Genomic DNA, 21,926 nt, shown 5'->3' with positions numbered 1-21,926 from the left:
AAAGTGGAGTTGACGTCGATGATCAGCCATGACCTTATTGAATGGTGGAGCAGGCTTGAGGGGCCATATGGCCTACTCCTGCTCTTATTTCTTATGTTCATTGGACAATTCCCCCATCCCAAGAACCAGTCGGGTGAACCTTCGTTGCACTCCCTCTAGGGCAATCATATCCTTCCTTCGGTAAGGAAACCAAAACTATAAACAATACTCCAGGTGTGGTCTCACCAGGGCCCTATATAAATTGCAGTAAGACATCTTTACTCTTATACTCAAATCTTGTAATAAAAAGGCCAACAGACCATTTGCTTTCCCAATTGCCTGCCGTACCTGCATGTTAACTTTCAGTGATTCGTGTACAAGGACACCCAGGTCCCTCTGAACACCAACATTTCCCAATCTCACCATTTTAAAAATAATCGGCTTTTCTATTTTTCCTACCAACTGCTCATTTTGCCACATTATTTTCCATTTGTCATGTTCTTGCCTACTCACGTAGCCTGTCTATATCCCTTTGAAGCCTCTTTGCATCCTCCTCACAACTTGCATTCCCATGCAGTTTTATCATCAAGCTTTGATATATTACATTTGGTCCCCTCATCCAAATCATTGATGTAGATTGTCAACAGCTGAGGCCCAAGCACTGATCCTTGTGGTACCCCACTAGTTACAGCCTGCCAACCTGAAAATGACCCGTTTATTCCTACTGTTTTCTGTCCATTAACCAATCCTCAATCCATGCTACTATATTACCCCCAATCCCATGAGCCCTAATTTTGTTTAATACTGTAACCTTTTTATTTTACGCATTGCAAACAAGCCCTTGCACAATACATTTGCGGATTTGACACCAGATTAAAGGTAGTATTTAGTGTTGTTCTCCAGTAAAATATAGGCGTACAAACCAAAGCTTTGCACAGGACCCTGTAAAGGTAAACACCTGCTCCTGCATTTAGGTAGAGGTTAAAATCACATCTAATGGCATTTTAAGTGTTACTGCAGTCAACAGAGAAATGCTGCATTTTATCAAGTTCAATTAAAAGTAAACTGAATACTGAAAATGCTGGAACCCTGACAAAGGCAAGTGCTGCAGATGGTTAACTTCCTCACTGTGATTCAAGTATCTGTCCTTTTCCTCCGATTTTTCCCCCAACCCCAAGGCAGTTCCTTATCTGTCCGTTTTCAAATCTGGCGAAAGGTCTACAGCCAAACTGTTAAACTGTCTTTGCTCGTCACATTTGCCGACAGACCAGCTGCATAGTTCCAGTATTTTCTTGATCGAAATAAAGCTAGTTTTGAAATACTTGCCAGGCTAAAACTTCTACTGCGTAATTGGGGAGAAAGAGACTTCCTCCAACAAGGCTCCAAGATAGCACAGGAATTCCTGGGTGTACAGGAAAGCACTGCTTGAAGCCTCAAGTTCACCTCTGCTGTGGTCAGCAGGGTCATTGATCGGGTCTGACACACTTCCCACGCTCCTGCCTTTACCAGCTTCCCTATCCCCTCTCCAATGAGCTGAGAGCACTCCTTCAGCCTTGACCTTCCACCCCAACAGCCTCCACATTCGTCAGATCACTCTTCCATTTCCACCACCCACATCACGATCCCATTACTAATCAGTTCTTCCCTTCCAAACCCCTTCCCACAGGGACCATTCCCTCCACAACACTCTGGTACATCCTTTAGCCACCCCTATTTATAGCTGCCCTTCCTCAGCACCTTCCCATACAAAAATAGAAAAGGTGCAACATCTGCCCATTCACAGCACTATCCCGAGCCACAAGCATTCCTTCCATGCGAGGAAGCAATGCAAGTGTAGTACCTGTAATCTACTATACTGTATTCCCATCCTTGATGTCACCTCTACATTGGGGAAACCAAATGCAGATTAGATGACTGCTATGTCAAACACCTCTGTTGTGTCCACTAGTGTGACCCCAATCTGTCACTGGCTCCCCACTTCTGATTGCTGTCATTGACCTTTTACACTGTTCTAATGAAGCTCAATATAAGCATCAGTACCAATATTGCATCTTTCTCCTCAGCACCTTGAAACCCACTGATCTGAACGGCGACTTCAGTAACCTCAGACTAGCTGCATCCTATTTTAATTTTATACCCGATGCTCAGCTTTTCCATCACTACCATTTCCTTAGCTATTTACATGCCCTTTGTTTCTTTAATGTCTTTATGCTGTTGTTCATTACTTGACACAGAATCTGTCACATCATGCCACTTATGACTCGTGTTTGACTATTTTCTAGAAACATTGCCCCCTCCCCTTTTTTCCCCCCAAGATTGCACTAATATGCCTGTCTGCCTCTAATATTTTATGGTGTGGAGATGCCAGTGTTGGACAAATGTAAGAAGTCACAACACCAGGTTATAGTCCAACAGCTTTATTTGAAATCACAAGCTTTCGGAGCGCTGCTCCTTCGTCAGGTGAATATTTTAGTTCTGAACCTAAAATACAAACTCATCTGTTGTCTCCAGATGGTGACTGCCATGAGTTTTCAGCATTTTCCATTTTTGTTATTGCTTGAAGTTTGTTCTTGAAGCAACTTCTCTCCACCACCCTTCCAAGTTAATCTGCAGGTGCAAAGATGCCCATTTGGAAGCAATGGGCCACACGTGGTTTGGGAAGAGTCTCTATCCCCACCTCCCACAACCCTTAACTTTTTAGAAAAGTATAAATTTGCTGGGAAATGCTAAATAGCACAATTGTTTTTATCATTTTTAGGCTTTGTGCAGTCTTTGACAGCACACAGGAAGTCGTCTGGAGCTGCACATGAACATTTTGATCGAAAAGCAATCAAGAGCTGGGAGCTCGGCTCCAAATACAACCAGTCTTGTGCAATACACATCCGATTATAAAAAGGAAACCGGGGAAGAACATACAATCCTCCAGTGAAATTCTACAATCCCAGGAATTGCAATTTTACCACCAACACGATGATCTCCAATGCACAGAAGAAAATCTATCCTCAAGGATGATCTTGCTCTCCTGGAAAGCACCTTTTCTTTTAATTTACCATCACTTTGTACAAAAACCATCTTGGAGAAAGCCACATTGACAGCAACAGCCCAAAGAGCCACACCTTCATTGCTGAAGCATTTCTGGAGAAAGCAAGGTCATGGAGGACAAAAATTCCAATCCAGAAGCTACAAGAATTCTTCTACCCTCCCACATCCAATTTTCACCTCATCTCACCAAAGACATGAACTGCTGCTTGGCTACAGTTTCATTCGTTCCAGGGGCCTCCTAGCATTCACTCTCGTGTGAGCCCTGACTGGATAGGTTGCAACCATTCACAATCACGCAGGTTTCACAGCTGAATAAAGCCCTATTCGCATCCCATCCACAGCAAAGAGAACTTAAAAGGAATCAGGAGGAGCAACCATAGTTGACTTGTCCCTCTTTAATCCAGGGGCACGAAAACCAATTGTAGCAACGCAACTGCTGATCCAGCCAATATCAACTAATTTAACACCGACTGGTGTTACACTGGGCAGTGTTCATCCAGAAAGGGGCAGGTCCTGTTTGATCACTCCATTTATCTTCCTCCATGAAACACAAAATGTTGGTTTTCTTCAACTTGGATAGCTTACAAGTGAGACACGAACACTATGTGCAATTTTTAGTGATTAGCTATAGAGAAAACGTCCTACGGCGCTTAACAAAACCATCAATAAAAAATGTTTTGTTACCGAGTCACAGGAGATATTAGAACAGATTATCAGTAGCTTGGTCAGAGTTAGGGTTTAAGGAGCATCTTAAGGAGTGGCGAGAGGTAGAAAATCAGAGGTTTAGGGAGGGAATTCCAGGGCTTGGGGCAAAGCAGCTGAAAAAGTAGTCACCAATGGTGGAGCGATTAAAATCAGGGATATGCAAGAGGCCAGAATTGGAGGAGTGCAAAGATCTCAAAAGCTCGTCAGGTTGGAGATTACGGAGATAGGGAGGGGAGAGACCATGGCGAGATTTGAAAAACAAGGAGGAGAATTTTAAATGAGGCGGTCAGACCAGGACCCAGTGTAGGCCAGCGAGCAACGGCGTGATGGGTGAATGAGACTTGGTATGAGTTGAGAAGGGCAGCAGAGTTTTGGATGAGCACAAGTTTATGTAGGGTGGAAGATGGGAGGCGGGCCAGGAGAGCATTGGAATAGTCAAGTCTGGAGGCATGGATGAAGGTTCCAGCAGCACAAGAGCAGAGGCAGGGTCAGAATCAGGGGATGTTACGCAAGCGGAAGTCGGCGGTCTTCGTGATGGTGCAGATATGTGGTCAGAAGCTCATCTCGGGGTAAACACAACACCAAGGTTGCAAACTGTCTGGCTCAGCTTCAGACAATCGTCAGGGAGAGGGATAGAAATGGTGGTCAATGAATGGAGGTTGTGGTGGGGGTCAAGACAATGGCTTCAGTCTTCCCAATATTTAGTTGGAAGAAAGTTCTGCTCATCCAATACTGGATGTCAGACAAGCAGTGTGACAAATTAGAGACAGTGGAGGTGTGGCGGTGGCGTGATAGAGCAGAGGGTCATCAGCATACATCTGGAAGCCGATAGGTTTTCAGATGATAACGCGGTGAGGCAGCATGTCGATGAGAAACACCAAGGATAGATCCTCGGTGGATTCCAGAGTTAAATGTGAGAGAGTGGAAAGGGAAACCATTGCAGGCGATTCTCTGGTTACGATCAGATAGTTAAGAATGGAATCAGGCAAGGGCAGTTACATCCAGCTGGATGACAGAGGTGGCGCACTGGAAGAGGATGGTGTGGTCAAGTGTGTCGAAGGCTGCAGATAGGTAGAGAAAGATGAGGAGCTTCCTCAATCATGTCACCTTGAAACATCAGTTTCACTTCCAAGTCCTAAAGGAAGCACTGCTGAAGCTGAATGGTTAGTGCTGAAAATTGACACCAAAATCCAAGAGCCTTCCCAAGCAAACCACTGGAGACACGATTACAATTCTATATTATCACAACAAAGGTGCCCAACTCCTACGAATCCATCAAAATTTAGGTCAGTAACAATGCAGTAAATCTCAGCTGTCAGAATCTCATTTCCAACATTTGTTTCTTGCAAGACAATGTGACATTATCCATTCAGGAGCTCTTGCAGATTGAAGGCTATCGCACACAAAACTATGAACATTTCAAAGGTACTAAAAATTATAAATGAAAATGGAAGCTTTAAAGAATGCTTAGGCTATAATTCATTCACATTTCTGGTAGAACAAGGAAAGTCTTCAGGAACTTGCGGGCATGCAAAAAATTTACATGCAATGACGCATCCGCAACAGCTCAAAAAAAACTTCACAACCAGTGAATTACTTGTGAAGTGCAGTCACAGCTGCTATGAAGGCAAATACAGCAAGGCCCAAAAACAGCAAATGCGATGCATGACCAGTTAAAAGACACAGGTGCAACAGGAAAAATGCAGTGGTAACTTCTCGAACTGGGGGGGGGGGGGGGGGGGGGGGTGGCGGGGAGGAAGAGACAGTCTCTGTCACAGGTGGGGCAGACAGTGGTTGAAGGGGGTGGGGGGGGGGGGGGGGGGGTTGACTTGAGCTGCCTGCGCTTGGCTTCTGCTTGCTCCCAGCAAAGAGACTAGAGGTGTTTGGTGCCTTCCCGGAAGCTTCTCCTCCACTCTGTGCGGTCTTGGGCCAGGGATTCCCAGGTGTCGGTGCGGATGTTGCACTTTTCCTTCCCCCCCCCCCAAGGAGGCTTTGAGGGTGTCCTTGAAGTGTTTCCTGTGCCCACCTGGGGCTCTGTTGCCATGCCGGAGCTCCGAGTAGAGCGCTTGTTTTGGGAGTCTCGTATTGGGCATGCAGACGATGTGACCCGTCCATCGGGAGCTGATCGAGCGTGGTCAGAGCTTCGATGCTGGCTTGAGCGAGAACAGACGTTGGTGCGCCTATCCTGCCAGTGGATTTGCAGGATCTTGCAGAGGCAGCGTTGGTGGTACCTCTCCAGTGCTTTGAGGTGCCTGCTGTACATGGTCCATGTCTCCGAGGCATACAGCAGGGCGGGTATCACTGCTGCTCTGTAGACCATGAGCTTAGTGCCGGGTTTGAGGTCCTGGCCTTCAAATACTCTCTTCCTCAGGTGACCAAAGGCTGCACTGGCACACTGAAGGCGGTGTTGAACTTGGTCATCGACGTCTGCCCTTGTTGACGGTAGGCTCCCGAGGTATGGAAAGTGGTCCACATTGTCCAAGGCCTTGTCGTGGATTTTGATAAACCGGGGGTTGGGGGGGGGGGGGGGGGGGTGGCAGTACTGAGTGGCGTGGGCAGGTTGGTAGAGGACCTTTGTCTTGGATGACGACCGAACAACCCAAAGTACTTCACAGGCAATGAAGTACTTTTTGAAGTGTAGTCACTGTTCTAATGTAGGAAATGCAGCAGCCAATTTGCACAAAGCAAACACCAATGTGATAATGACCAGATAACTGTTAATGATGTTAATTGAGGGATAAATATTGTCCAGGACACTGGGGATAACTTCCCGGCTTTTCTTCGAAATAGTGCCACGGGATCCTTTACGTCCACTTGAGGGGGCAAAAGGGGCCTTGGTTTAACATTCACCTGAAAGACAGCACCTCTGACAGTGCAGCACTCCCTTAGTACTGCACTGGAGTGTCAGCCTAGATTTTTATGCTCAAGTCTCTGCAGTGGGACTGGAACCCACAACCTTCTGACTCAGGCGATTGGAGCTGGGCAAGGGGAGGGACTTGAATTCTGATGTTAAATTGAGAAACTTAAAAAAAAATCGGTGTCGCCACTTTATAAACTGCAAGCTGGGAAAAAAGACATTTTAAATACTTGCTTAATTTCTGGTGTCCAGATTACAGTTTGGAAAACATTCTGGACGAGCCACACAAAAAATATAGACTGCCCAACACAAAACCAAACTAGCAGCAACCCTCAATTTTCATTCCAATAGCTTGAGGAACATTCCTGATCAACAAAAAACACCAAATTTTGAGAACTCAGCTGCTGAAATATATCTTCAAGTTTAAGTCACAACTTTAACGAAGATCATGCCTTTCTGCACTTAGGCAGCTTATTTCATTTTGTTGGTAAACAATTATGAATTAATTTCAATAGCTGATTAAAAATAATGGAAGTTAATAATTATAATGCAGCACAAATCACTTGGAGAAAAATAGTCTTCGGCTGGCAAAAGTGTTACGATAAATCATTCACACCGACGACATGTTGCCAGAGACTAAATGTCAAGTGTCAAATAAGCTGTTTAGATGAATAATTAACAGATTTGCATTGGTCAAGATGAGAATGGGAATGCTGACTGCAAACACACATATTTCATTGAAAATGATCCTACATATTAAGAAATGGCTGCAACAGAAAGAATGAGAACAATGTTGCCTTTTCAAAACTAAGCACTTTCATGGAACATGTGTTGCAAGGAAAAAAAGCAGACTGCACTCTATTAACAATTTCCTCCCAACCAAGTGAAAACATGTAATTTATACCTGTTGCCACTTGAAAGCGACTTTACTTTATTCAGCAAATATTTATTTTTGCGAATAAACATACACGTCAATCTCCCATGGCGAGTTACAACCAAATGCAGCCTTCAGATGAAGCAGGGGATAATTGTACCAGGGAACAGATATATTTCAGTTCACTTTGAAGTCACAGTCTGCCCTTATTTTTATATTGCAATTACAAATTTGAATATTGGACCCCTCTCAGATGGACGTAAAAGATCCTGTGGCATTATTTTGAAGCAGAGGAGTTCTCCCTGGTGTCCTGGCCAATATTTATCCCTCAATCAACATAACTAGAACAGATTATCTGGTCATCAACACATTGCTGTTTGTGGGGTCTTGCTATATGCAAATTGGCTGGCGCGTTTCCCACATTGCAACCGTGACTGCACTTCAAAAGTACTTCATTGGTTGTAAAGCGCTTTGGGACGTCTGGTGGAGTGAAAAGCACTATATAAATGCAAGTCTTTTTGTATCCACAATTATAACATTTGATTATGTAAACGTGCCACACTAATTGTAGCCTTCTGCCATTGGTGATACTGCGAGACTTCTACAGAAAGTTTACAGTGAACATAGGCTTCATGTGACAAGTTTACTTAGGCTGCTCCACGAAAGACAAAAGGAACTTATAATGGGAAACGGTCGAAGCAAGTGTGCATAGACGCAAGATTTTAAAGGAAGAACTTGCATTTATATGGCGCCTTTCACCACCTCAGGAAGTCACAAGGGCTTTACACCTAATGAAGTACTCTTGAAGTGTAGTCATTGTAGTAATATATGAAACACACTGCAACGGTCAAAATACACAGGCGTGTAGCAGTTTGTGTAGATCGCCACTAAATAAGAGAGTTTGACTTCGACGAACTATTAACAAGTTGTTTTACAGGAACAGGCTAATTACAGCAGGTAAGATGGCTGACTGTAGGAGCACCGTGGTATAGGTCTTGTCTCAGCGGGGACTCACTAGAAGTTTCCCAGCTCAACTGCCAGCAGGTTCCGAGCTCAACTGTTGAAAGGCTTCTCTCCTGTACTCTGATGTCATAACGTCAGAGCTCGGAACCTGAGTATAGTAACAAACACATACAGTTAGGTAAGTTAAAAGGAATTATGTATATCCATGTAAGGGACAACCAGTGGTACCGCCACATAGGCCCCCCCCAGAATTCGCTTTAATGAAAGTCCCCCCAGAATTCGCTTTAATGCAAGTCCAAGGATGAGATGGTCTGACGAGCTGGTGGTCTCGGCGGTCGTGCTGTCTCGGCTTGGTAGGCGAGCTATGAAGATGCTGCTCGTGAGCGGATCCTTACGCGCGTCGTGGCGAATAAAACGTATCCGTCAGGCGAAGGACCGTGGAGACGTGCGAAACAGCAGGCCTTGTCAGAGTGACGGGCAGGTTGGCTGGTGAGCGAAACCTTCGGGAGGCTGGAACGCACGGAATGGTGCATGCCATAGTGCTACGACGTGAACACAACGGAGGGTGAAGAGTTGCTGCGTTGATCAGTGATCGGTGAGGCTAGCAACTTTCACGTGGCTGATCGCGGCAGCAGGATGCCCGTTGGACCCGTCCTCGATGTGTGCAGCTTCAGTAGACGTTTGCGTTTGTTAAAGGGAAAACCGGAGAAAGGGCGGCAACGGTCCAGGTTGTTGTTGCTTTCAGGAGGGTTTAACTCTGCCTGGAGGGCGGCAACACTCGTAGATTTTAGGAGAAAACAGCCGGGAGGGCGACACGCTTTTTGTTCACGCCGAATCGTATAGTAGGTAACACAACCAGCAGGCTGAAGGGCTGGTGCGTCGTCGGTGGGGAAAGAGTCGTCGGTGTTCACAAGGGATGGGTCCTCGTGCGCGAGGAGTGCGTCCTCGTGTTTTGCGGGGGTGAGTCCTCGTGGTATCCCCGCGGGGTGCGCTCCGATCTTGTGGGCCTGAACATGCTGTACCCCGCGCTTGGAGAGGTGTATACTTGCTGTTGCTTTGGCTGTAGAGGTGAACGATCCGTGTGGCGGTAGAAGAGTCGAATATGGAGACGGTGAGCACGTGCGTGGTCTGTGCCGCATCAATGTTCTCGGCGAACAGGGCTTCTTCCTTCATAAAGCATGAGGGAGACCGTGGCTCCCTGGATTGCGGTAGCGACAGCAGAACGGCTGATGCTTCCATAGCTTCGTTTGTGAAAGACGTTCACAAACCCACCAATTGTAGCGCTGGTGGATGACGGGTGCCGTTGGTCGTGCTCTACCTCTGACATCATTCGTGAAAAACGGGCTCACCTCCAAGCTGCGCTTCCTTTGTGAAGACGTTCGCAAAGACAGGGTCGCTTTTGGTGGAATCGGTGTTAGGCGGTTGTTGTTCCGTGGTTGTTAGTCGGTTGTGCGTTGGTCATCTTGAGTGAAGACGAGGTTCAGGCACGCGTTGCTACCGTGAAAATCGTTCACGGATACGGGTTCACCAATTGTAGCGTTGGAATTGATGAGCTCCCGTTCTCACGTCGTGGGGTCACCAATGTAGCGGTTTGTGTAGATCGCCACTAAATAAAGAGAGTTTGACTTCGACAAACTATTAACAAGTTGTTTATTTACAGGAACAGGCTAATTATAGCAGGTAAGATGGCTGACTGTAAGAGCACCGTGGTATCGGTCTTGTCCCAGCGGGGACTCACTAGAAGTTTCCCAGCTCAACTGCCAGCAGGTTCCGAGCTCTGACGTCATGACATCAGAGTACAGGAGAGAAGCCTGAGTATAGTAACAGACACATACAGTAAGGTAAGTTAAAGGGAATTATGTATATCCATGTAAGGGACAACCGGTGGTACCGCCACAGGCGTCGGGTTACCAATTGTTTGGAGGTAAAATTTCTAAAATTAGGCAGCCAGCTGGTTATACTCTAAAATATTGTAGACATTATTCACGCATTAGCAAATCTTTCTCCACATATTAAAAATTGCTAAATGTTGAAATTGGAACAGACTGTTGCTGTCACAGTAATGGAACTTAAACATTTACATGTTAACACGTGTGGTACAAGGTTATGCAGGAAAACAATTTGTGCCTATACAAGCACTGAGAACCAAACAACCTCACTTACGATCATGCAACTTAAGGCAAATTTGTTTCGTTTTTGGTCACCTTGGTGTCGGTCATGCACACAATCGCATCATCATGCTCAAATGTCTCCAAAGCATGCTACTAAAAAAAGTCGTCAAGTTAGAAACATAGCAACATAGAAAAATAGGAGTAGGAGGCCATTAGGCCCTTTGAGCCTGCTCCACCATTCAATGTGATCATGGCTGATCCTCCATCTCAATACCATATTCCCACTCTCCCCATACTCCTTGATGCCTTGTGTCTAGAAATCTATATCGCCTTCTTAAATATATTCAGTGACTTGGCCGCCACAGCCTTCTGTGGTAGAGAATTCCACAGGTTCACCACCCTCCGAGTGAAAAAAATTCTCATCTCAGTCCTAAATGTCCGACCCCGTATCCCAAGACACTAACCTCTCGTTCTAAACCCCCAACCCAGGGGAAAGATCCTCCTTGCATCCAGTCTGTCTAGCCCCGTCAGAATATTATGTTTCAATGAGGTCCCCTCTCATTCTTCTAAACTCGAGTGAAAACAGGCCTAGTCGACCCAATCAGTCCTGCCATCCCAGGAATCAGTCTGGTGAACCTTCGCTGCACTCCCTGTATGGCAAGTATATCCATTCTTGGGTAAGGAGACCAAAACTGCACAGAGTACTCCAGGTGTGGTCTCACCAAGGCCCTGTATAATTGTAGTAAGACATCATTGCTCCTGTACTCTAATCCTCTTGCAATGAAGGCCAACATACCATTTGCCTTCTTAACCGCCTGCTGCACCTGCATGCTTACCTTCAGCGACTGGTGCACAAGGACACCCAGGTCTCGTTGCACGTCCCCTTCGCCCAATCTATTGCCGTTCAGATAATAATCTGCCTTCCTGTTTTTGCCACCCAAGTGGATAACCTCACATTTATCCACATTATACTGCATCTGCCCAATCACCCAACTGTCCAAATCATACTGGAGTTTCTCGGCATCCTCCTCACAGCGCACACACCCACCCAGCTTGGTGTCCTCTGCAAACTTGGAGATATTACATTTAGTTCCCTTGTCTAGATCATTAATATATATTGTGAATAGCTGGGGTCCTAGCACCGATCCCTGCGGTACCCCACTAATCACTGCCTGCCACTCGGAAAAAGACCCTTTTATTCCAACTCTTTGCTTCTTGTCTGCCAAGTCAGTACCTTACCCCCAATCCCATGCGCTTCAACTTTACACACTAATCTCTTATGCAGGACCTTAGAGAGCCTTCTGAAAGTTTAAGTACACCACATCCACTGGTTCTCCCTTATCTATTCTACCAGTTACATCTCAAAAAATTCCAGTACATTTGTCAAGCACGATTTACCTTTTGTAAATCCATGTTGACTTTGTCCGATCCGGTCACTGTTTTCCAAGTGCTCTGCTATGACATCTTTTATAATGGACTGTAGCATTTTCCCCACTACCGATGTCAGGCTTACTGGTCAATAATTCCCTGTTTTCTCTCTACCACCTTTTTTTTTTTTAAAAAGTGGGGTTACATTAACTACTCTCCAATCCATGGGAACTGTTCGAGTCTATAGAATTTTGGAAGATGACCAGCAATGCATCTACTATTTCTAGGGCCACTTCCTTAAGTACCCTAGGGTGTAGATTATCAGGCCCTGGGGATTTATCGGCCTTCAATCCCGTCAATTTCCCAAACACCATTTCCCTACAAATACTGATTTCAATTCAATTCCTCCCTCATTAGACTTTATGTTCCCAGGCATCTCGGAGGTTATTTATTTGTGTCCTCCTTTGTGAAGGAAGAACCAAGTATGCATTTAATTGGTCAGCCATTGCTTTGTTCCCCATTTTAAATTCCCCTGATTCTGACTGTAAGGGACCTACGCTTGACTTCACCAATCTTTTTCTCTTCACATATCTATAAAAGCTTTTACAGTCATTTTTATGTTCCCTGCAAGCTTACTCTATTTTCCCCCTCTTAATTAATCCCTTTGTCCTCCTTTGCTGAATCCTAAACTGCTCCCAATCCTCAGGTTTGCTACTTTTTCTGGCCAATTTACATCCTCTCCTTGGATCTTGTTATCCCTAATTTCCCTCGTTAGCCACAGTTGCGCCACCTTTTTTGTTTTATTTTATGCCAGACAGGGATGAACAAATTCTGTCGTTCATCCATGCGATCTTTAAATGTTAGCCATTGCCTATCCACCGTCAACCCTTTAACTAACGTCCCCCAATCCATCCTAGCCAACTCACGCCTCATACCATCCTAGTTTCCTTTATTTAAATTCAGTACCCAATCTGAGTCAACTATTACTTCACTCTCCATCTTAACAAAGAATTCTATCATATTATGATCACTCCTCCCAAAGGGGCCTCGCACAAGATTGCTAATTAATCCTCTCATATTACGTAATACCCAGTCTTGGTCCAGGAAACCATCCCATGTACACGCTAGGAATTCCTCCTCCACAGTATTGTTACTAATTGTGTTAGCCCAATCTATATATAGATTAAAGTCACCCATGATAACTGCTGTGCCCTTATTGCACACATCTCTAATGTCCTTTTTAATGCCATCCCCAACCTCAGCATTACTGTTTTGGGGTCTGTATACAACTCCCACCAACGTTTTCTGCCCCTTGGTATTTCTCAGCTCTACCCATACAGATTCCACATCATCAGAGCTAATGGCTCAGAAATTCCACATGCGTGAAACCGGCACTTGCGTTGGCCCTATGGGAGAGTACACAGCGCATACTCACCCGTAGGGAACGGAATTTCAGCCCCAATATCCTTCCTTACTATTGTGTTAATCTCCTCTTTAACCAGCAATGCTACCCCACCTCCTTTTCCTTTTTGCCTGTCCTTCCTGAATATTGAATACCCCTGGCTGTTGAATTCCCAGCCTTGGTCACCCTGGAGCCATGTCTTTGTAATCCCAATTATATCATATCTGTTTACATCTATTTGCGCACCTTATTACAAATGCTCCTCGCATTAAGACACAAAGCCTTCAGGCTTGTTTTTTTAACACTTAGTCCTTTTATAATTATTTATTACTGTGGCCCTGTTTGATTTACACCCTTGATTTCTCTGAGTGCCACTTTTGCTTTTCTCCTTCCTGTCTTGCTTCTTTCCTCACTTCCTTTTCCAGGTTCCCACCCCCCTGCCATTTTAGTTTAAACCCTCCCCAACAACACTAGCAAACACTACCCCAGGACATCGGTCCCGGTCCTGCCCAGGTGCAAACCGTCCAGTTTGTACTGGTCCCACCTCCCCCAGAACCAGTTCCAATGTCCTAAGAATCTGAATCCCTCCCCCTTGCACCATTCCTCTAGCCACATATTCATCTATTTCTACTGACTAGCACATGGCACTGGTAGCAATCCTGAGATTACTACCTTTGAGGTCCTATTTTTTAATTTTACCTTCTAACTCCCTATATTAAGCTTTTAGGACCTCATCCCGCTTTTACCTACAGCGTTGGTACCTATAAGCACCACGACAACTGGTTGTTCACCCTCCCCCTCCAGAATGCCCTGCAGCTGCTCCAAGACATCCTTGACCCTTGCACCAAGGAGGCAACATACCATCCTGGAGTCTCGTTTGCTGCCGCAGAAACACTTATCTACTCCCCTTACAAGAGAATCCCCCCATCATTATAGCTCTCCCACTCTTTTTCCTCCCATCCTGTGCAGCAGAACCACCCATGGTGCCAGGAAGTTGGCTACTGCTGCCTTCCCCCGATAAGCCATCTCCCCCAACAATATCCAAAGTGGTATATCTGTGAAGGGCATGGCCACAGGGGACCCCTGCACCTGCTGCTGCCCTGCCTGGCGGTCACCCATTCTTTCCTGCCTGTGCAGCCTTTACCTGCGGTGTGACCAACTCCCTAAACGTGCTATCCACGGTGTCCTCAGCATCACTAATGCTCCAGTATGTATCCATTCGCAGCTCCAGCGCTGCAATGCTGTCTGCCAGTAGCTGCAGCCGGATACACTTCCCACACACATGGTCGTCAGGGACATAGGAAGTGCCCCTGATTTCCCACAAAGTGCAGGAGGAGCATTCCACGGGGCCAAGCTGTGCTGCCATGACTTACCCTTTAATTAATTAAAATTATATTAACTCAAATCAATACCACTAATTACACGACAATTAAATGATATACTCAAGGGCCCTTGTTTACTAGCACTTCCCGCTACACAGAGACCCTAGAAACTATAAACCACAAAAATTAAGCTTGGAAAAAAGCGAGAAAGAGAAATAAACAACCACCAATCACTTTCCGGTGACGTCGCACTTCGATTACTTTTGCTCTCGCTTTCTCCCCCACCACCCCCCGCCACCCCACTTAAATCCTCGGTCTCTGCGCTCAGTCTCCACCCAGGGTCGCTCTCGCTGCTACTGCCAGAGAGTCTGGGCCACTCTCTCTCTCCCCCCCACCCCCCCCCACTCCTTAAATCAGGTTTGCTTTGTGACTTGTGTTTGAGGACACCCAGGTCCCTTTGTACATCAACATTTCCCAATCCATCACCATTTAAATACTCTGCCTTTGTTTTTCCTACCAAAGTGGATAACTTCACATTTATCCATGTTATACTGCATCTGCCATGTATTTGCCCACTCACTCAACTTGTCTAAAATTGCCTTGAAGCCTCTTTGCATCCTCCTCGCAATCCCACCTAATTGCGAGTCGTCAGCAAACTTGGAAATATTACATTTGGTTCCTTCATCCAAATCATTGATACACAGGAAACTCTTAAGCGGCACCTAAATATCTGGAAACCTCTTACCTGAACCTACTCCTGAATTTTGCCGGTTAAGTTTTACTATATATTAGTGGCCGTGTAACCGGGGTTCCTGGATCTGTGGCCGTGTAACCGAGGCTCCTGCACCTGTGGTCGTGTACGGTGCTCTCGTACCTTGGTAAGTATACACCTCTGCAATCCGGACTTTGATCAACCAGCACCACGCCGGTGCCAGATAATTAATATAGGCCCAAGCCTGCCACCCTGAAATGGACCCATTTATTCCTACTTTGTTTCCTATCTGTTAACCAATTTTCAATCCATGCCAGTATATTACCCCCAATCCCATGTGCTTTAATTTTGCACACTAACCTCTTATGCAGGACTTCATCAAAGGCCTTCTGAAAATCCAAGTACAACACATCCACTTTTTCCTCCCTTATCTATTCTACCAATTACATCCTGAAAAAACTCCAGTAGGTTTGTCAAACACAATTTCCCTTTCATAAATCCATGTTGACTTTGTCTAATCCCATTGCTATTTTCCCAAGTGTCCTGTTATCACATCCTTTATAATAGACTAACATTTTCCCTACTAATGTTAGGCTAACCGGTCTGTAGTTCCCAGTTTTCTGTCTCCCTCTTTTTTAAAAAAAAAAAAAGGGGGTTACATTTGCCACCCTCCAATCTGCAGAAACTGTTCCATAATCTATAGAATTTTGGATGAGGACAACCAATGCATCCACTATTTCCATGGCTACCTGCTTTAGTACTCTGGGATGCTGATTATCAGGCCCTGGGGATTTATCGGCTTTCAGTCCCATTAATTACCCCAGCACTTCTTTTTTTCCTAATACTAATTTTCTTTAAATCCTCCTTTTCACTAAACCCTTGGTTCCCTAGCATTTCTGCGAAGTTATTTGTGTCCTCTTCCATGAAGACAGAACCAAAGTATTTGTTTAATTGCTCAGCCATTTCCTTGTTCCCCATTATAAATTCTCCAGTTTGACTGCAAGGGACCTACATTTGTCTTCACTAATCTTTCTTTTTACATACTTGTCGAAGCTTTTACAGACTGCTTTTATGTTCCTTGCAAGTTTACTCACTATTTTTTCCCCTCTTAATCAATCTGTCCTTTTTTGCCAAATTCTAAACTGCTCCCAATCCTCAGGTTTGCTACTTTTTCTGTCAACGTTATATGACCCCTCTTTGGATCTAATACTATCATTAATTTCTTTTGTTAACCATAGTTAAGCCCCTTTTCCTTTTGTGTTTTTGCGCCAGAAATGAATGTATAACTGTTGCAATTCATGCATTCGTTCCTTAAATGTTAGCCATTGCCTATCCACCGTCGTGCCTTTCAATGAAGCTCCCCAATCGATCATAGCCAACTCACTCCTCAGACCTTCGTAGTTTCCTTTGTTTAGATTTAGGACCCTAGTTTCAGATTGGACTACTTCACTTTCCATCTTCGTGAAGAATTCGATCATGTTATGGTCACTCCTCCCTGACGGACCCTGCACAAGGTTATTAATTAACCCCTTCTCATTGCACAATACCCAATCTAGGATAGCCTGTTCCCTAGTTGGCTCAACGAACTGGTCTAAAACAACCCTCTCGTACACTCCAAGAATTCATCCTCCACAGTATTATTGCTCATTTGGTTTGGCCAGTCTATATGTAGATTGAAGTCACCCATGATTACTGTAGTACCCTTGTTACATGCATCTCTAATTTCCTGTTTGATGCCATCCCCTACATTACCACTACTGTTTGGAGGCCTATAGACAACTCCCACTAAAGTTTTCTGCCCCTTGGTGCTTCTTAGCTCCACCCAGACTGATTCTACATCTTGATTTTCTGAGCTAATATCCTCTCACTATTGCTCGGATTTCATCCTTCACTAAATGCCACCCCACCTCCTTTTCCTTTTTGCCTGTCCTGCCTAAATATCAAATATCCTTGGATATTCAGCTCCCAGCCTTGTCACCCTGTCTCCGTAATCACAATTATATCGTATCCGTTTACATCTATTTGCATTGTTAATTCGTCTACTTTATTACGAATGCTTTGTGCATTCAGATTCAGTGCCTAGATTTGTCTTTTTAACCTCTCTGCAGTGTCACACCCCACTTACCCAACTCTTAAGAGCTTTGATGCAGGTTGGCAGAACCAAGGTTTAGGACCCAAGTGTCAGCAAGCGTATTGCTGGATTTTCAACCAGCTAAAATTACACAGCCCACTAGCACCTGGTCACCCTTTATGTCAAGGCATTGGCTTGCAAGGTCATCTGGAACCAAGTGGGAAAAGTCCCAACCCCCATTCATCATCCAGCTCTCCAGGTCCCATTAATCAGTTGCCTGGAATACAACGAACCAACCTAGTTCAAGTATCAAATACTTTCAACACATCTCCTGTCCGACAAGAAATGGAAAAACTCTAGATCACTGCTATAAAACAATAAAGCACGCCTACCGTGCCACTGCTCAGCCGGGCTTCGGCAAATCAGACCACATCTCCGTACTCCTACTTCCTGTTTACAAACAGAAGTTAAAGAGCACACCCACAACAGTAAAAACGGTGCGAAGCTGGACAGTGGACACAGAACTACAACTGCAGGGCGGGCTGGAAATAACAGACTGGAGTGTTTTCAAGAACCCAGACCTTGATGTGTACGCAGGCCACGTTACTGGATATGCATTCCTACCAAGACTGTCCGTTTATTTCCTAACTGCAAACCATGGATGAACTCAGACATCCGCAACAAACTAAGAACGGCGTACCGCTTTCAAATCAGGGGACACCGAACTCTACAAGAAGGCCAAGTATGACCTCAAAGGCTATCAAAGCAGCAAAAAGACAAGAAGAACAAACTAGAGTCTCAGTACGGCAGGGGCTCCGATGCCAGACGCATGTGGCAGGGACAAAGGGCCATCACCAACTACAAGGGGAGCTCAGCGGGCGTCACCAACACCGATCCCTCCCTACCAGATGAACTGAATACTTATTATGCTCGCTTTGAGGGGGAGAACACTGAGCCGGCCATCAAAACCCCCAGGCACCCAGAGGATTACACATTACAGCTGACTGAATCAGAGGTCCGGAGAACCTTCAAGAGGGTGAAAGCACGGAAGGCAGCCGGCCCAGACGGGGTTTCACCCAGTGTCTTCAAGACCTGCGCAAACCAGCTGGCTCCTGTGTTCATGGACATTTTTAACATCTCATTGCAGCAGTCTGTTGTTCCAGTGTGCTTCAAGGAGACAACCATTGTGCCGTTACCTAAGAAGACCAAGGTAACAGGCCCCAATGACTATCGTCCCGTGGCTCTAACATCTATAGCCATGAAGTGCCTGGAAAAGCTGGTCATGACACACATAAGCAGCATCATATCCAATTCCTTGGACCCGTTCCAATTCGCATACAGGGCGAACAGGTCTGTAGACGATGCCATCTCCCTAACACTACACACTGCCCTGGAACACCTAGACAGGAGGGACACTTACGTCAGACTGTTGTTCATTGACTACAGCTCTGCATTTAATACTATTATTCCCTCCAAGCTGGTCCTGAAACTGAGGGGCCTAGGACTGGGCACCCCCATCTGCAATTGGATTCTGGATTTCCAGACTGGTAGGCCTCAAGTGGTGAAAATAGGGACGACCACCTCATCCACTCTGGTCCTCAACACCAGAGCACCACAAGGCTGCTGCCTCAGTCCTTGGCTGTACTCTGTTTACACATGACTGTACAGCCATACACAGCAACAACCGGATTATCAAGTTTGACGACGACACCACAGTAATTGGCCTGATAAGCAACGATAAGACAGAGTACAGAGATGAGATAGCCCAGCTGATGAGATGGTGCAATGACAACAATCTTGCCCTGAACGTTGGCAAGACTAAGGAGCTCATCGTGGACTTCAGAAGCCACCGAAGGAACCATCGCCCCATCAGCATAGACGGGACACCAGTGGAAGTAGTCAGTTGCTTCCGATTCCTGGGACTGCAGATCTCTGATGACCTGGCCTGGAACCATAATACTGAGGCTATGCTGAGGAAGGCACACCAGCACCTCTACGGCGCCTGAGGAAATGCAGCATAAGCACACAGTGGCTTGTGAACTTTTACCGCAGCACCATAGAGAGAGTGTCCTGACGAGTGGTGTCAGTGTGGTATGGTAACACCACTGCACAGAACAAGAAAGCCATCCAGAGAGTTGTGAATACGGCAGAAGAGATCATCGGGTGCGCACTTCCGTCCATCGAGGAGATCTTCCAGACCAGGCGCCGGAACAAGGCCCACTCCATCATCCAGGACCCCAATCACCCTGGGCACAAACTGTTCTCCCTCCTGCGGTCCGGACGTCAGTACCGCAGCATCCGAACCAGGACCAGCAGGTTTAAGAACGGTTTCTATCCACAGGCAGTGCACCTACTGAACTGCTAACCGCACTGCCCCACATATTATAGTTATATGTTTATGTATCCATATATTTATCATATTACATTACTATTATTTCCAGTGGTAATTGAGGCTTTTTTGCACTATTAATCATATCCTGCAACTTGGACTGTTATTGCTATACTTTCTGCTTATTGTTTTTATTTCACAGAATCACAGAAACCCCACAGTGCATACTTGTTTTTATTTTTTTGCTTTTATATTATATGCTTGTATTGTGGGAGTGGGGGGTAAGCATTCCATTGTACTAGTTACACATGGCAATAAAATGATCTTGAAATTAATGTGCCAACCAGAGGATTGACTTGGCTACAAAATTCTATCACTGGATCTTGAATCAACTCCTGTTCACCTTCCTCCCAGCCCTCAAAAGGAAGGTAGTCACTAGTTGGTCATTAAACAACTGACCTAGCTTGGGCTTGGGCCTTCGTTAAATGAACAGGTACCAGGAGCTTCTCTCGAGAACAGTTTTGGAGACAAAAAGCCTATTGAGCAACACAATCCATCACAAAATGCATGCATTCCCACCATCCTTGATGACCCAAGATGTGGACACAGTATATTCACAATTGGGTCAAAGGAAGCCCTTCTGTCAGAGTTCTGAACCATGAAGATGACCTGTTTAGATCCAAATGCTCTTCATCTCATCTCGCACAGTGCTACAGATGGTTACTTACTTCGACCAGTTGGCTAACACTTCAATAGAATGTTCATTTTGATTGATAACGCTCCTGTGAAGCGCCTTGGGAAGTTTTACTACGTTAAAGGCGCTATATAAACAGAAATCGTAGTTGTTTTTCTTCCAGATCCGGAGAATGCCTCTTCGGTTTGTTGGACAGCATGAGACTTGGTCAGCCACAGGCATTAAATCAATACAAACTGGCTCCCAATACAAACAGGACAAGCTCAATCAGTAAATTCACAAGCAAGGCTAACCAGATAATTCACAAATGACAAAATATATTAATGGATTATGAACCACCCAATGAAAGCTTAGATTTTATCCCAAAACTTACCAGGATGCATTCTATTTACAACATCTGCGCATTACAAATAAAAATTCCCCATACAAATGTCTCAAGTTTCAATACTCATTAAAATCTAACATTTTCCACTCGGGGAAATTTAGATAATTTTCCTGCACTTCTTAAGCAGCACAGTTGACCACCACTGGTAAGACATACATTTCTGCCCACAATTTTCCCCTCCCTTCCCACACCAATATATCCCCAAGTGCCCCATCTCAGTCATCGTGTTGCCATGGGGAAGTACCAAGAGGAAACGACGTGGGAAACTCACAGCAGATGGTTTCTGAGTAGCACGGTCGTAAGCCAAAGATCAAGTCATCCAGGCTCTTGGCCAAAAATTAGGCATGGCATGGGGGAAAAGACTGAAAAGGAAGAGGAAAAACAAGTAGCTAAAAATAGAAAATATCACCCTCAACAAAAAATAAGGGTTTTCAATCTATAATCACAGTAAATGTCAAGTATAACTTAAACATGTACTGTATAAATGAAAGGGTGCACTGGTGCCACCTCAACATCTTAATTATCTTGAGTAAAGGTAAGGGAACAGCCAATGTTCAGAAACAGTTAATTAAGAAAACCATTAGCGAGGAATTCCATTCTGAATTCACATGGTGGTATAAAAATTACAGTAACTATGGATGCCTTCTAGTCAACAGTTGCGAAGTGACGACAAGGCCACAAAGAACATGTATTTACATCGCATTAGTACCACATCCTCAGGCTGACCCAAAGCAGTTCCAAATAAATTACAAAAGCAAACTACTGCAGATGCTGGAAACCTGAAAATAAAACAGAAAATGCTGTAAACACTCAGGTCAGGCAGCATCTGGAGAAAGCAAAGCTAACGTTTCAGGTCAATGACCTTTCATCAGAACTGGAAAAAGTTCGAGATGTAGCAAGCTATAAGCAAGTAGAGAGGCAGGGAAAGAGGCAGAGGAGGGAAGAACAAAAGGGAAGGTCTGTGATAGGGTGGAAGGCAGGAGTGATTAAATGACAAAAGGGATGATGGTGCAAGGCAAAAGGAGATGGTAATGGGACAAGTAAAGAAACAAGTTTAGTCTAGAGGAGGTGTAAATGGGAATAGCAGAATAATTACCAACAGCTGCAGTACA

General features: G+C 45.1%; 1 protein-coding gene across 10 annotated transcripts in view; it reads right to left on the bottom strand.

The window, feature by feature from the left end:
* The window catches only part of arvcfb (ARVCF delta catenin family member b), a 369,553-nt gene that overhangs the window by 338,913 nt on the left and 8,714 nt on the right, over positions 1 to 21,926 (bottom strand). The window contains exon 2 of one of the 10 annotated variants that reach the window (XM_086011973.1): positions 21,086 to 21,176. The exons of the other annotated variants lie outside the window; for them this stretch is intronic. The gene's annotated coding sequence lies outside the window, so the exon portion shown is untranslated. The remainder of the gene's footprint in view (positions 1 to 21,085; positions 21,177 to 21,926) is intronic. 10 annotated transcript variants of the gene reach the window in all.

Source organism: Somniosus microcephalus, chromosome 19 (assembly GCF_052327205.1).
Source record: "Somniosus microcephalus isolate GS21.2 chromosome 19, FLI_Smic_1.0, whole genome shotgun sequence".
NCBI lineage: Eukaryota > Metazoa > Chordata > Chondrichthyes > Squaliformes > Somniosidae > Somniosus > Somniosus microcephalus.
The sequence above is the reverse complement of the archived record's forward strand: the minus strand, read 5'-3'. Positions and strand labels throughout refer to the sequence as shown.